The sequence below is a fragment of the Bos grunniens genome, chromosome 26 (assembly GCF_055505025.1).
Source record: "Bos grunniens cultivar Pamir isolate PY7600 chromosome 26, Bosgru_T2T1.0, whole genome shotgun sequence".
NCBI classification, from domain to species: domain Eukaryota; kingdom Metazoa; phylum Chordata; class Mammalia; order Artiodactyla; family Bovidae; genus Bos; species Bos grunniens.
In genome coordinates, this window is record NC_141190.1 from 38,823,487 (window position 1) to 38,838,862 (window position 15,376).

Genomic DNA, 15,376 nt, shown 5'->3' on the forward strand with positions numbered 1-15,376 from the left:
CACAAGATATCTAAGAGACTAAGCTATCAAAGGGTCATGACAAAAGACTCAAGGGCCACTGGCCGACATTGAGAAAATCTGAGCACCCATAAGGGTAATAGCTGCCAGGGATCAAAACCCACCAAACATACTTAAATCCATGAGTCATGAACGGTCCTAAAGCTAACTAACTGGTTACCATTGGCAGATGCTAGAGAACCCATTCATTATTTTGAAAACTGATAAAAATTAAAGCAAAAGAATTAAGCATTTGACCTATCTTTGCAAAAAGGACTGTGCCACTGAGGAAGCAAAGAACTGATAGAGGGCATTTCTCATTACAGAAATAACTGAGCTAATAAATAAGAACAGTGATAGAATTAGAAAGTCAGCATTTTGCAGTCCCTAAAAGATGCTTGCTCCTTGGAAGAAAGTTATGACCAACCTAGACAGCATATTAAAAAGCAGAGACATTACTTCGCCAACAAAGGTGTGTCTAATCAAGGCTATGGTTTTTCCAGTGGTCATGTATGGATGTGAGAGTTGAACTATAAAGAAAGCTGAGCGCTGAAGAATTGATGCTTTTGAACTCTGGTGTTGGAGAAGACTCTTGAGAGTCCCTTGGACTGCAAGGAGATCCAACCAGTCCATCCTAAAGGAGATCAGTCCTGGGTGTTCATTGGAAGGACTGATGTTGAAGCTGAAACTCCAATACTTTGGCCACCTGATGCGAAGAGCTGATTCATTTGAAAAGACCCTGATGCTGGGAAAGACTGAGGGCAGGGGGAAAAGGGGACGACAGAGGATGAGATGGTTGGATGGCATCACTGACTCAATGGACATGAGTTTGGGTAGGCTCCGGGAGTTGGTGTTGGACAGGGAGACCTGGTGTGCTGTGGTTCATGAGGTCACAAAGAGTTGGACACAACTGAGCAACTGAACTGAACTGAACTGAACTGAATAAACTAATGGGCCTAAGCATTGTTACTCAATGGCTGCTAATATCACAGAGAGATAGAGACAGAGAATCAGATATTAAGTGCCTTCTGGTAGAAGAACACACCACCTATGAAGTAGTGATTAACAAAAAATAAACAAATAATAACTTGAATCTGATCAAGCTTCTGGATTCAAATACCAATTTATAGGAAATACAGCCAAGGAGCCTGTTAAAGGACACCAAGGGGCTGCAATCAGATTGTGGAAGCCCCACAAACAGCCTGGTTTCTTGTATGATTTAAATAGCAAGAAAGAGAAAAGAGATGGAGGGTGAAACTGTAGGTTAAAAGAATGACAAATTTAGAAATAAATGAACCAATCGCACTGTGTGGAATTTTGTGGATCCTGATTCAAATAAACTGTTTAAAAAGTTTGACGTCTAGAAGACAACTGGAAATTTGAACACTGACTTGGTATTGGATGCTCTAAAGAAACCATTACAAATTTCTTTTAGGGGTGATAATTCTATTTGGATACTTTTTTAAAAGTAGAGTCCAAGTCTGATGCATCCTTATCTCAGACACATACTGAATTATTATTAAAACACGACCCTGCAGACAAACTTTGAGCAGTGTTGGCTGCTGGAAACTTCACAGCCCGAGCTTTAGTGAGGGTGATGAAGCCAGTTCTAGGGTACCCAAAAATGCTGCCTGATGGAAGATGGCGGATGCCCAGCAGAACCTTGGTAGCCCATGGCGCCCCCTGGTGGATGAGAACTTAATCCTGCGCAGGAGAAGTGCTAGACATCCTGTGCGTACAAAAGTGAAAGTGAGTCGCTCAGTCGCGTCCGACTCTGCAACCCCATGGACTGTAGCCTGCCAGGTTCCTCTGTCCATGAGATTTCCCAGGCAAGAATACCGGAGTGGGTTGCCATTTCCTTCTCCAGGGTGTGTGTACAACTAGAATAGAATCAGGTTAATTGGCATTATTACTTGTAACAGGACTCTTCTATATGCACAGGCTGGTAAGGTCTCCAGAAATTCAGGTGACATATCATTTACAAAGAGGGAACAATTTCTTGTACAAACCTGGAAGGACTTCTTTTAAATACTCAAATTTCTTGGCAGAATCCAATAGCTTCTTCTATTCAAGGTCGTTTAAACCCTAGTATGCTGCTGCTAAGTCGCTTCAGTCATGTCCGACTCTGTGCGACCTCAGGGACGGCAGCCCACCAGGCTCCCCCGTCCCTGGGATTCTCCAGGCAAGAACACTGGAGTGGGTTGCCATTTCCTTCTCCAATGCATGAAAGTGAAAAGTGACAGTGAAGTCGCTCAGTCGTGTCTGACTCCTAGTGACCCCATGGACTGCAGCCTACCAGGCTCCTCCATCCATGGGATTTTCCAGGCAAGAGTACTGGAGTGGGGTGCCATTGCCTTCTCCGAAACCCTAGTATATTTGGGTTTAAATGCACAGACCCTTCCTTTTCCTTAGAAAATTTTTCCTAAACCAGTAGTGCTCAGATTTTGAAAGACTCACTTGTTAAAAATACAGGATCTGGATCATCCACTACCCCAGACTTTTATGAGTGAGTCTAGGAGAACCAGGACTCTTAAACTCTTAGACCTCCAGGAAAGGCTCAAAAGAAGGAGGAAAAAAAGCAGACCTCCCTCTCCCCTTCCCATTGATTCCAGCTGAAGACATTCAGAGCCGCTGTGCCTCTGTTCTCTAAGGCAGGTGTTCACTCTGTGTCTTGACAGTGCTGGAGCCCCAAGAGAGGGCCCAGTTGACAGTCCCACGGTCAAGGCCAGCTGATGGTCATGACCCTTCCCTGCTGTCCTAACCAGCTGATTACAGGATTTCCAAACTACCTAGCTGCTCTATCTTCCTGTGGATCCAGGAATAGGGAGGGACCACTTGGTGGACTGATGACTTGGGGATGGGCACGGTTGGTCTCTGAGCAAGGGAGGAAGTGCCTACTTTATGCCCAAGACCTTGTGCAGGAAAGAGAAGACCTGGCCTCTGCCCCAAGGGACTCAGAGTCTATCATCTTTATTTTATATCCTCTCTTTTACCTACCCTCCACTCCATCCTCACCTGGCCCTGTCCTGGACCAGGGCTTCCCGTCTCCCTTGGACCACCCCAGTAATCTCTACTCCACCATCACCACCACTGAAACCCAAGCCCTGAGATCTTCCGGTGGCCAGCACTATTCAGGGTTAATTACAGAGTCCTGGTAAATAGTTCAGTATAGGTCTGAGATAAGGATGCCTCTGATGTCTCTCTTTGTGGGAAAAAAATCTATAACAGAATTCTCACACCTAAATCTAATTAACAGGGCTTCCCAGGTGGTGCTAATGCTAAAGAACCTGCCTGCTGATGCAGGAGATGTAAGAGACTTGGGTTTGTTCCCTGGGTAGGAAGATCCCCTGGAGGAGGGCATGGCAACCCACTCCAGTATTCTTGCCTGAAGAATCCCATGGACAGAGGAGCCTGGCAGGCTACAGTCCATGGGGTTGCAACAAGTCAGCACATGCCCATGGAATTTTCCAGGCAATAATACTGGAGTGGGGTGCCATTTCCTCCTCCAGGGGATCTTCCCAACCCAGGGATCGAAACCCCATCTCTTGCATCTCCTGCACTGGCAAGAGAATTCTTTACCACTAGCGCCACCTGAGAAGTCCTATACGAGTGTTATATAACCCAGCAATTTCACTTCTAGGTATCAACACAAGAGAAATGAAAATATGTATTCACCTAAAAACTATACATAAATATTCACGGCAGCATTATTCATAATAGCCCCAAAGTAAAAACAAACAAAAAAACCCCACAAATATCCATCAACTGATATATGGAAAAATAAAATGTGGTGAAGTGAAGTGAAATTCGCTGAGTTGTGCCCAACTCTTTGCGACCCCATGGTCTAGGCTAGAATACTGGAGTGGATAACCTTTCCCTTCTCCAGGGGATCTTCCCAACCCAAGGATCAAACCCAGGTCTCCCGCATTGCAGGTGGATTCTTTACCAGCTGAGCCACAGGGAAGCCCAAGAATACTGCAGTGGGTAGCCTGTCCCTTCTCCAGGGGATCTTCCTGACCCAGGAATCACAGCAGGGTCTCCTGCATTGCAGGTGGATTCTTTACCAACTGAGCTATCAGGAAGCCCATAAAATGTGGTATAGCCTTAAAATGAAATGTTATTCAGGCATAAAAAGAAATGAAGAACTGATTTGTGCTGTGCATGAATCTTGAAATTATTATGCCAGATAAAAGAAAATAAACACAAAAATCTACATACTGAATGACCCTATTTATATGAAATATCCAGAAAAGGCAAATCTACAAGTACAGAAAGAAGATCAGTGACTGCCTGGGGCTAGGGGAGGGGAAATGGAAAGTAACAGCTTTGAATACTGAATTTCTTTTCTCCCCCGACTTCTGGCAGCACTGTGTGGCATGGGGGGAGTCTTAGTTTCTCAGAGATGGAACCTGCAGCCCCTGCAGCGTAAACTCAGAATCTTAACCATTGGATCGCCAGGGAAGTAAGTCCCTGAACACAGAGAGTGATGAAAATGTTCAGCAATTAGAGGTGATAGTCACAAAACTCTGTGAATATAATAAAAACCACTGAATTGTGCACTTTAAAACAGTGACTATTATGGGATGTGAATTACATCTCAAAACAAACAGAACAGCTGATGACAAGCCAGCCAAGAGTCTACCCAAGCCATCAGCCTCTCAGCCCTGCTCTGACACCCCACACAGTGTCCAGAGCAGCCTCACACAACCAGAGTCCCTCACATGGGGACCCTCCCACCCATATCTGCTGCTGAGGGGGCAGCTGGCATTTCTTACCATGTGACATTGGACAGAAGGCCCCACCCTTGCAGCTAACAAGCTAGGGGAGTGGCCCGGACCACCCACTGCCTGGCCAGAAACCGGTGACTTCAGCTGCCTCACTCGAGATGACAGCCTAGGTCAGTTGGATCTCTCCCTCCTTCTCTCTCTGGAATCTGGAACTGGAGAAGGAAGGACAGAAGAAATGAGAGAGACCTGCATTCTGAGCAGCCCTGGGAGCTGGTGAACAGGCAGAAGACAAAGGATGTGGCAAGGATGTGAAAGCCAGGGAGGGCAGTCAGAGGGGAGCAAGAAGAGTGGCCAGCAGGGTGGCTGTCTTCTTCCTTTCTAGGATTGCATGGCACTCGAATTCCTGTTCTGATTCCGAGTCCCTGTTGTATCTTTTTTATTTCCTGGGCATGCTGGGTCTTCATTGAGGCACGTGGGCTTCTAAAGTTCTGGCATGCAGGCTCAGTAGCAGGAGTGTGTGGGCTTAGTTGCCCTTCAGTATATGAAATCTTAGTTCCCCAAACAGGGATCGGACCCACATCCCCTGCATTGGAAGATGGATTCTTAACCACTGGACCACCAGGGAAGTCCCTCCCTGTGGTGTCTTTACGGCAGCCACCAGTTTGAATGAGGTCTGTTCTTTGCACTGAAAAGAGCCTGATACCACCCAGCAGGCATTTGTAAACCCACGTCGGATAGACCAGCTCCCCTGGATTCATAGCCTTTGGGATGAATTCTTTGGTATACAAAGAAAATGGCAGCTCCCTAATGGTCTTTTCCAGAGTCCAGCTGAGAGAGCATCAGGCCATCTACCTGAGATTCTCTATGTAGAACTCCAGGATCCACTTTAGATGCTGGCTTCAGAACCCCTACCAGCAATGAGAAGATAATACACAAGATGTAGATTTCTGCAGCACTGACCAGTTACCATCTTGGTGTTCTTCTTTACTTTTCTTTGTCTTTTGACTTATTTGACATGATTTAGCCTCTTCAATCCCCTCAAGCTAGCCCAGTTTCTATAAGACTGATGACTGGTATGGAATAATAAAGGTACTCAAACCAGATATCTTATCTGGAGTGACCTTGAACTTAGCAGTATTCTTCAAAGTAGGGAGAAGACATTTCACATCTCACTTTTAATGAGGGGGAAAAAAAAACTGTTGCTAGAAATATTTACCTTTCATCTACCGCGCTGAGAGATGGGGGAGATTTGTCAGCTTTGATCTCCACTTGTTTAATTACTGGGAAATGAAGTGTACGCGAGCCAGCGGGATCGTGAAGTCTCACTCTTGCTGCAAAAGATGGCAGCTGGGGACCCGGCAGCCTGGCCTTTCATTTTCCCAGATCAAAGTTGAGCAGCACCAGGATGGAAATAACAGCCTGATGAGATGCGCCTGAAGAAGAACCAGGTGGTAGGGACTTGACCAAGGGGTCACTGGAACGGCATACCCATGGGGGTCTTTCCTCGTACCCTAAGAGGAGAGCAGCGTGATAGTCCAGGGCCCTGTGTGGCCTGCCTGACCAAGAGTCTGCCCACATACCACATGCCAGACCCCAACTTGAGGCAAACCCAGCGCACCTGAGCCTTAGTCTGACCACTGTCCACGCATTCCTAGTACCTGACTCCACCAGTACCGGACCTCCCAGCTACAACCTCAGGTCGGTCCTCTTCTAAGCCTCACCTGCCTGGTCCAGGTGAGTGGACACTATCCCAAGGATAAGACCAGGAAACTGAAAACAAGACAAAAGTTGGCCTGCTTCATGGACAGGCTGCCCATGACGTAGGAGATGGAACTGGGCCTCTGGGCATGCAGAGGCTGATGGGTAACCATGGGATAAAGATGGGTAAGCCTTAGGGGAGGGCACTGCCAGTCATGATGGATAGCATCCCACCATCCTTAACACAGGGGTAGCTCCGCCAGTATGTATGTGTGCTCAGTTGCTCAGTCGTGCCTGACTCTGCAACCCCATGGACTCTACCTGCCAGGCTACTCTACCATGCTCATCTCTAAAGTGAGGGTGTTATATGAGACATTCTTGAAGAACATTCCCTCTTTAACATTATCTATCTTTATGATTATGAACTGTGGTGCTAGAGAAGACTGTTGAGAGTCCCTGGGACTGCAAGCAGATCAAACTAGTCCATCCTAAAGGAAACTAACCCTGAATATTCATAGGAAGGACGGATGTTGAAGCTGAAATGCCAATGCTTTGGCCACTTGGTGTGAAGAGCTGACTCACTGGAGAATACCCTGATGCTTGGAAAGATTGAGGGCAGGAGGAGAAGGGGAAACAGAGGATGAGATGGTTGGATGGCATCACTGACTCGATAGACATGAGTTTGAGCAAGCTCTGGGAGACGGTGAAGGACAGGGAAGCCTGGTGTGCTGCAGTCCATGGGGCTGGGGTGGCATAGAGTCGGACATGACTGAGTGACTGAACGATAACAACAAATCCTTATGATTCTATTTATTGAGCCTCTTCTGTAACCAGAACTGTGCTAGCTCCAGAAGAAGGCACATAGGGTAGTCATGGTGGTGGTGGTGATGGTAGCCACTCACATTTACTGAGTCTTCATGATGTGCCCTGTGCTGTACAAAGATCAACTCGTTCAATCTTCAGAAAAAACTATGGGGTCAATACCATTATGTATTATCCCATTTGACAGATGAGGAAACTGAGGCCAGAGAGGTTACCTAACTTACCCAAGTTCATACAGCTGTTAAGTGACAGACCATGCTGTCAAGATATTAAACTTCTCTCACATTCCAAACAAGGAGACAGACAAATCCACCTGAAACAACAAAAGGGGAAATATGATATAGGATTAAATTGTGCAAAACAAATGTTCAACCCAAAAGCAGGAATCAGCAAACTATGGCACATGGAGCCAACAATCCACTACCTGTTGTTATAAATAAAGTTTTATTGAAACACAGCCACACCCATTTAGTGCGTATTGTCTACAGTGGCTTTCATGCCACATTGGCAAAGCCAAGTGGTTGCAACAGAGATCATGTGTCTATAAGCCTAAAATTATTCACTGCCTCCTCAAAGTTTGCCAACTCCCCTCTCTAATGGTGACCAACTGGCTGGCTGGTTTAATATATTAACGGTGATCATCTTGAAGTAGTTAGATATTTTTACTTCTTTATTCTATTCCCTATTATATGCACTTGTAAAATGATAATGTATTATCTTTACAGACAGAAAAGAAAATGTCACCAAGAGAACCTTTCTCTATATTTGTATAGAATCATGAACTTCTGGTCCATAGTAAACCTCTGCTTTCTCCACCAACTCCACTTACCACCAACTCTTGAGTGAAATCTGATGGTCCTTGAAGTTGCCCTTCTAACTGACCCAGGAGACTGGAGCCCACCTTTGGAGGCTGAGACGGGAGCACCAAGCCCCAAGGAGGCCTTCTGTGGAGATGCTGAAGAAAAGTGTTTCCTTCCCGACCATCTGCAAGGAAATTACCCATGAAACCAACTCTAACCATGCTTTTAAAAACTCCTTCCATCCAAGTCATAATATTTTTGGAGTGAGATTTACTTTACAATATTTTAGTAACCACAGTGTTGCAACTAGGAGTTCTTTGTAGCTGGTCTCAGGGGCTTTCCTGGGACGTTGCACTTAATGAGGTTTATAATTCAATAAAACTACATCTGCATCTTTAATTATGCCTAACATTTAATCTTCATTGCTCCACTTGAATTGGAAGAGCTAAAATTAGGTCCGCTGTAGTTTAATCTGATAATAAACATCCATGACATTTAGAGCAAAAATGTACTCATTTCATTAGAGTGGCCAACACACTTACCATTTGCCTGAACTGAACAAATATTCTCAGCAGTCCCTCCAACTGTAACGGAGAACATTGTTTTAAGCTATCCCCTGTAGACTCCTGGAACTCTGGAGCTGACAAGGACCTTGGAGGTTAAGCAGTCTAAGCACTACTTTTCACAGGAGGGCACTGAGGCTCAGAGAGCTGAAGTCATTTGCCCAACGTCACACAGCAAGTTAGCAGATAGAGGATATTGCAGGAAATAAGACCCAGGACACTTAGATCTCTGCCCAGTGATCTATTTGTCGTTCCTCTATTGCTACGCTTGCATATACAGCTAAGTGAAAGTGAAAGTGAAGTGAAGTTGCTCAGTCGCGTCCGACTCTGCGACCTGTGGACTGTAGACCACCAAGCTCCTCCATCCATGGAATTCTCCAGGCAAGAATACTGGAGTGGGTTGCCATTTCCTTCTCCATACAGCTAAAGTAGGACACAATTACTTGTTGGCCAAGACTCCCGCTGGGCAATCACCACCAGCCTTTTTTTATGGAATGCAGACAAGATGTCATTCAAGAACCTATACTGAGCATCATGCCCCAATCCCAAATTCAGAGCAATAACAGATAAAATATAAAAAGAGAAAATTAATAAAACACACCATCATTGAAAAGAAAATCAGTATCTCCAAGGACAAAAACTCAATAAAACAAAACATAAAATGAACTGAAGCTTCGAGCTATTTGCCTGCAAATCTAGAAGGAGGCAGAGGTGGTTAGCAGTTTAATTCTACCAGTAACCAAAACTGCCCCATTAAAGACCAAGGATGAAACCCAGGCTCTTTTTTTTTTTTTTTTTTCAGTTTGTGCTTTGGTTTATTGATTTTTGAAAAACTTTTTATTCTGTATTGGGGTATAGCCAATTAACAAACAATGCTGTGACAGTTTCAGGTGAACAGCAAAGGGACCCAGCCATACATACACATGTATCCATTCTCCTCCAAAGTCCCTTCCCATCCAGGCCATCACAGAACATTGAGCAGAGTTCCATGTGCTGTTCAGTAGGTCCTTGTCAACTATCCATTTTAAACACAGCAGTGTGTATGTGTCCATCTCAAACTCCCCAACTATCCCTTTCCCCCATTCCACCACCCCCCCGCCCCGCCCCCACAATCATACATTTGTTCTCCAAGTCTGTGACAAGACCCAGGCTCTTTGATTTAAGCTGAGACAGAGGCTAAAAAATCAGGGAATGACACAGCTAGACAATCACAATTTGGCAAGCATCATAGTAATAATTAATAATAATAATTCAGGCAAGAATCATTAGTAGATGCTAAAACCTGTGGATAAAAATTTGAGGATAAACAAGGTATTTACATAGTCTCGAAGACTACCCCAGCAAATGCGAATTACTTACAAAGAGGAAGCTATTAACCATGAAAGCGGGGAAGGCTTACGGACACCACCTGGACCGGGTGGCCAAAGTTCACGTCAGCAGCAGCGGCACAAAGAAGAGCACAGCATCGCTCTTTGGACCCCTTCCACTTCACCGGGCTTCGTGTTTTGCCTTTGACTCATTCTCACTGTAAACCCATCTGTTCTCTGCTTCCGCACTATCTTGAACCATCATCTCTTACGAGGCGCGGATTGGTCTGCTTCATTTATCTGGAAGGAGCTGGTCGAGAGACAGGTGTTTCTGATTCCTCACAAGGGTTTTTTACACCTAATTTCTCATTGACCCTCATAGCCTGAAAATTAAGGAAAACATATTTTTCTCCCATTAAAAAAAAAAAAATCCAAAAAAATATGCTCAGAGAGGTTAAGGCACTAGCCCAAAGTCACACAGCCAGCAAGTGGTTAAGCCCATATCTCCTGGCTCCAACGGTGAGATACTGCAGTACACGTGGTCGTTGACTCCCCAGTCCCATCCCCCTCCCCATTGTGTGGCCACAGTTCAGTTTCAGGGACTGACCCTGCCTCCAGGTGGGCCCCCCTTCAGTTCAGTCAGTTCAGTTGCTCAGTCATGTCCGACTCCTTGTGACCCCATGGATTGCAGCACACCAGGCTTCCCTGTCCATCACCAACTCCCGGAGCTTGCTCAAACCCATGTCCATAGAGTCAGTGATTCCATCCAACCATCTCATCCTCTGTCATCCCCTTCTCCTCCTTCCTTCAATCTTTCCCCAGCATCAGGGTCTTTTCCAATGAGTCAGGTCTTTGCATCAGGTGGCCAAAGTACTGGAGTTTCAGCTTAGCATCAGTCCTTCCAATGAATATTCAGGGCTCGTTTCCTTTAGGATGGATTGGTTGGATTTCGTTGCAGTCCAAGAGACTCTCAAGAGTCTTCTCCAACACCACAGTTCAAAAGTATCAATTTTTCGGTGCCCAGCTTTCTTTATAGTCCAACTCTCACATCCATATATGACATCAGAGGGCAGGCAGAATGAAAACCACAGTCACAGAAAACTAACCAATCTGATCACATGGACTACAGCCTTATCTAACTCAATGAAACTATGAGCAATGCTGTGTAAGGCCACCGAACATGGACGGGTCATGGTTGAGAGTTCTGACAAAACATGGTCCACTGGAAAAGGGAATGGCAAACCACTTCAGTATTCTTGCCTTGGGAACCCCATGAACAGTATGAAAAGGGCTCCACTTAGTTAGTGCCAATCATGAAAGTCCATCTCTCTTCTTCAGCAATTGAAGCAAGAGCTCAGGCCTAAGCTGATCAGCACGTGCCATTCTCCTGGGTCTGGGGAACGGTTCTAGCCAATGAGACATGATAAGAAGTCTGTTGTGAGTTTCAATTCTTATGCTTCCTTACTTTGAAGAACAAGATTAGGAAGCTTCTCTCTCTTCCTAAGATAAATACAGAAGAAGGTAAATCAGTTTGCTGCTGGCAGTGCTTCTACAAAGAAGGGAACCAGCCCTAGAACTAAACTAATACTGTGGATGGTGGAAGAGAGAAGAAAAAAGGACCAAGCATCCGTGATGACCTTGTGAAGTACAATGTTAGACAATCTTGAAACCATATTAAGTTGGGTCATCTGATCATTGCAATCAAAAGCATCTTCCTGGGGCTTCCCTGGTCACTCAGCTGTAAAGACTCCACCTGCCAATGTAGGAGACACAGGTTCAATCCCTGATCCAGGAGGATCCCACATGCAGGAGAGCAACTAAGCCCGTGCGCCACAACTATTGAGCCTGTACTCCAGAGCCTGGGACTCACAACTGCTGAAGCCCTTGCGGCTAGAGCCAGTGCTCTGCAACAAAAGTCACCGAATGAGAAGCCTGCGCACTGCAACTGGAGAGGAGCCCCCACTCACCGCAAACCAGAGAAAATTCAAGCGCAACAAAGAAGACCCAGCACAGCCATAAAATAAATAAATAAATAAAAATTATTCATTAAAAAAAGCACCCTTCTGGTTGCAGGCCCCTTCTTCCCTGAGGCAGCCTGGCAAATGCGGAGCCCAGCAGTCCAAGTGTGCTATTAAACCCCAAGGTAATAATGACACCTGCCTCATCAGCCCCCATACGCCCCCGCTGTCCTCAAATGGCTGTTTGTTGACACTGCCTCTCTTGAGCTGTTTTAACTTCGCAGGGAAGGCGGTTCAATGGTGCTGTGAGTCATCCTTCCAAGAAGCAGCCTTCATGCTAAGGCAGGGTAAAGATGCGTCTGCTCCCAGTACCCACTGCCCCTCCTCCTACCCACAAAGGGCAGCTTTCCTCTGGAATCCACGCACATGCGGTTTCTTCCTCACTGCACCAGCAGGTCCCGGTGCTGTTGCTTGCTGCTTCCAGTTATTCGCTTGGAATCCGAGCCGCTGGGAAGTCAAAACTAGCCTTACTCTACCAGCGTGAAAAGGAGACACAGAAGCAGCCTTTTGGCTTCACAGAGGGAAGGATCTGGGATTTTTCTGCTCTTCCTATGAACATCAGGGCTCCTGCCTACATGGGTCTATGATTACACAGCCATTTGGAAATTCTGTGAATTGGAAGCAGCACTGTCATTGACTTCCTACAAAGAAGAGGCAGCGGGAGAAGTCTTCCGGCAGAGGGACACAGGGGCAGCCATCTGGCTGGAAGTCGCTGTATTTACATAAGTTGTCGCTTCCCTTCAGGTGGCGAGGAGCAGTGTGCTAGGGAAGGGGTGCTAATGTCCAAGGCTATGCTTGACACCACGTATTAATCAGGTTTATATTTTATTTTTTATTTTCTGTATTTTATAATGCTTTATAAAGCATTGTGAGGGACAGAGACTGACCCTCCCAGGCCTGGCTAATTCCTAAAGACAGTGAAAAACTTGCCTTCAGTATGCCGTTCTATGCCAACCAACCAACCCAAAGTCCATACCTCTGCCCCATCCTTTATCTAACTTTCTCATACCACGCTGATGTTTCCCCTGTCCTAAATCACCTCTAGGCCAGGTGCCAGACATATAGAGACCACCCTTATAGCCCAGAGCCCATTCACATTATTCAGACTATACAATCCTGGTGGTGGTTTAGACACTAAGTCATATCCAACTCTTTGTGACCTCAAGGACTGTAGCTCACCAGGCTCCTCTGTCCACAGGATTGTCCAAGCAAGAATACTGGAGTGGATTGCCATTTCCTTCTTTGGGGGATCTTCCCAGCCCAGGGAATGAACCCCGGACTCCTGCATTGCAGGCGGATTCTTCACTGACTGAACTACCAGGGAAGCCAGCCATAATACAATCCTAAACTTGTTCAAAGTGGCCAGCCATGTCTGCCCTTTGCTTCCCATGGAAACCTCAACAAAGGCTCTGGCCGTGCCCTCTCTTCCCTTCTCCACTCCTGACGTACCCAGGTGCTTCCCCAGGTGACCCTGCAGAGCATGGTGTGTCTCCTGCTTTTGGGAACTGTGGGTAATAAACTCTTCTTTTAAGGCAATTAAGTTTCCATGTCTGTCATCTTACCATATCTAATTAAGAGAGATCAGACAGCAAGAGGAAGAGAGCATGATTGTAGGTAATGCCTACCACACTGCAAAGTAGGAATTATTAGCTCCATTTTTCATGTGCATAAAGTGAAGCTCAGACAGTTGAGTAACTTGCTGGTGTTGGTTAACAGGGAATACTGATCATGAGCTAGGGTGCTGCAGTCAACTTCTTTTTTATAGAGATATATGAAATTTTAGAGGTACTGTTATTTGTCAGGAGAGTTGAGTACTATTCATCAAAATTAAAAAGTTTTATTTTAGAAGGGAATTTTCTTAGGCTTAGTTAGTAGAGATGAAATATGTTATGTGAGTCCATTCAGAGGAGCTATTGGGGAAAACTGAGAGAATAACTCTCAGGAACTGGCCGGCATTACTGCATCAAATCTCCTGGGCTTTTTGTTTACATTCTTACAACCTCAAGAGGAGGCAAGCCAAGTTGGAATGCAGCCAGTGGAGCAGAGGGTCCAGCTGAGACTGAACTCGAAGTCCCTCTCCAGGGTATCCCAGTGACAAAACAGGCCGGCCCCAGCATGTCAGTGATGTGATTACATAAGGAAAACCACACGCAGGAAGTAAACATTCATTAGAGGAAGAGCAACACATGGTCTTGCTGTTACTCATATCTGGCCTGGGGACCAGCAGCAGCCGCATCACTCAAGATGTTAGAGATGCAGAATCTCCAACCGCATCCCAGACTCCCCAAACCAGAATCTGCAAATTAACAGGATTGTTGGATGCTTCACATGCATGCCACAGTTTGGAAAGCCCTAGTCTTTATAGTTCCACACTTGAGAATGGGGGACAGTGGGGAAACGATTAGGATGTGATTGAAGGATGAGATCAGAGATGGACTGAAGCTGTAACTGGAAGGACTTGTACTGAGTCTGCGTGTATGGTGCCTCTTTGGTACCACAGACCCAATAGAGCTCCCATTGCTTTCCTGGTTAGGTTATCAGGGTATCACCAACTCATCCTGGGTAATCCTTTGTCATGGTGAGGGGGGTGCTGTCTTATGCCTTCTGGGCTTCTTTAAAAAATAATGTACGTTTTCTCCCAGCACACCTCGTAGCCTGTCTTCTGCATCAGCCACCCTGCCCTTAGACATGTTATCTTTACTTTCCATCCCCTTCCCAACTGGCCTGTCTTCTGCACAGCCTCCTGGCTTGCTTCCACCTTCTATCATTCTGCTCTTCACTACCCATCCTGAGTAGCCTCACAGAGTCCCAGAAGCTGGTTCTAGTCTCTGGAAACAAATTTGGCTGCATGAATCAGAAAATGAGGGATTTCCCTGATAGTCCAGTGGCTAAGACTCTGGACTCCCAATGTAGAGGGCCCAGGTTCAATCCCTGGTCAGGGAACTAGATACCACGTGCCACAACCAAGATCGAAGATCCTGCATGCTGCAAGTAAGACCTGGTGCAGCCAAATAAATACTTTTTTTTTAAAGGAAAAAACAAAAATAAAAAGTATCATAAGTATCCCAGGTCTCAGTCTCCCATATCAAAGTTCTGGAAGTCAGCTGTCTGTGGTTTGTACTGCAGTCCCCTTATTCCTCACTAGGCCTCATATCACAGCTGGGAGTGCACTCTGCTATCAGGTCCAAGACGGCTGCTGTAGCTGGGCCATCATGTGTGTTCCCTGCCCAGAAAGGAGAAAAGGGATGAGATGGGCCTAAATCCACCCTTTAAGGACACTTTCCAGGATTTTGCTGACATTTTGGGTGCTGTTGTTATCATTGTTCAGTCACTAAGTTATGTCTGACTCTGCAACCCCGTGGACCGCAGCACACCAGGCTCCCACGTCCTTCACTATCTCCCCAAGTTTGTTCCAAATCATGTCCCTTGAGCTGGGATGCTATC

The 15,376-nt window shown here is 45.9% G+C and overlaps 1 long non-coding RNA gene and 1 other non-coding gene across 3 annotated transcripts; one reads left to right on the forward strand and one right to left on the reverse strand.

The window, feature by feature from the left end:
* Positions 1 to 5,981: 5,981 nt before the first annotated feature.
* On the reverse strand, positions 5,982 to 10,297 carry LOC147344408 (uncharacterized). Of its 2 annotated transcripts, none has more exons than XR_015155317.1 (4): positions 9,967 to 10,297; positions 8,074 to 8,228; positions 7,469 to 7,557; positions 5,982 to 6,157 (listed from the first exon to the last, which is right to left on the reverse strand). It is a non-coding gene; the product is annotated as an uncharacterized LOC147344408 (long non-coding RNA). The 2 variants fall into 2 exon arrangements; XR_015155318.1 differs by having other exon boundaries at positions 6,018 to 6,157; positions 10,016 to 10,297.
* Positions 10,298 to 14,802: 4,505 nt separating this feature from the next.
* TRNAG-CCC (transfer RNA glycine (anticodon CCC)) lies at positions 14,803 to 14,875 on the forward strand. Its single transcript has one exon. It is a non-coding gene; the product is annotated as a tRNA-Gly (tRNA).
* Positions 14,876 to 15,376: the final 501 nt, after the last annotated feature.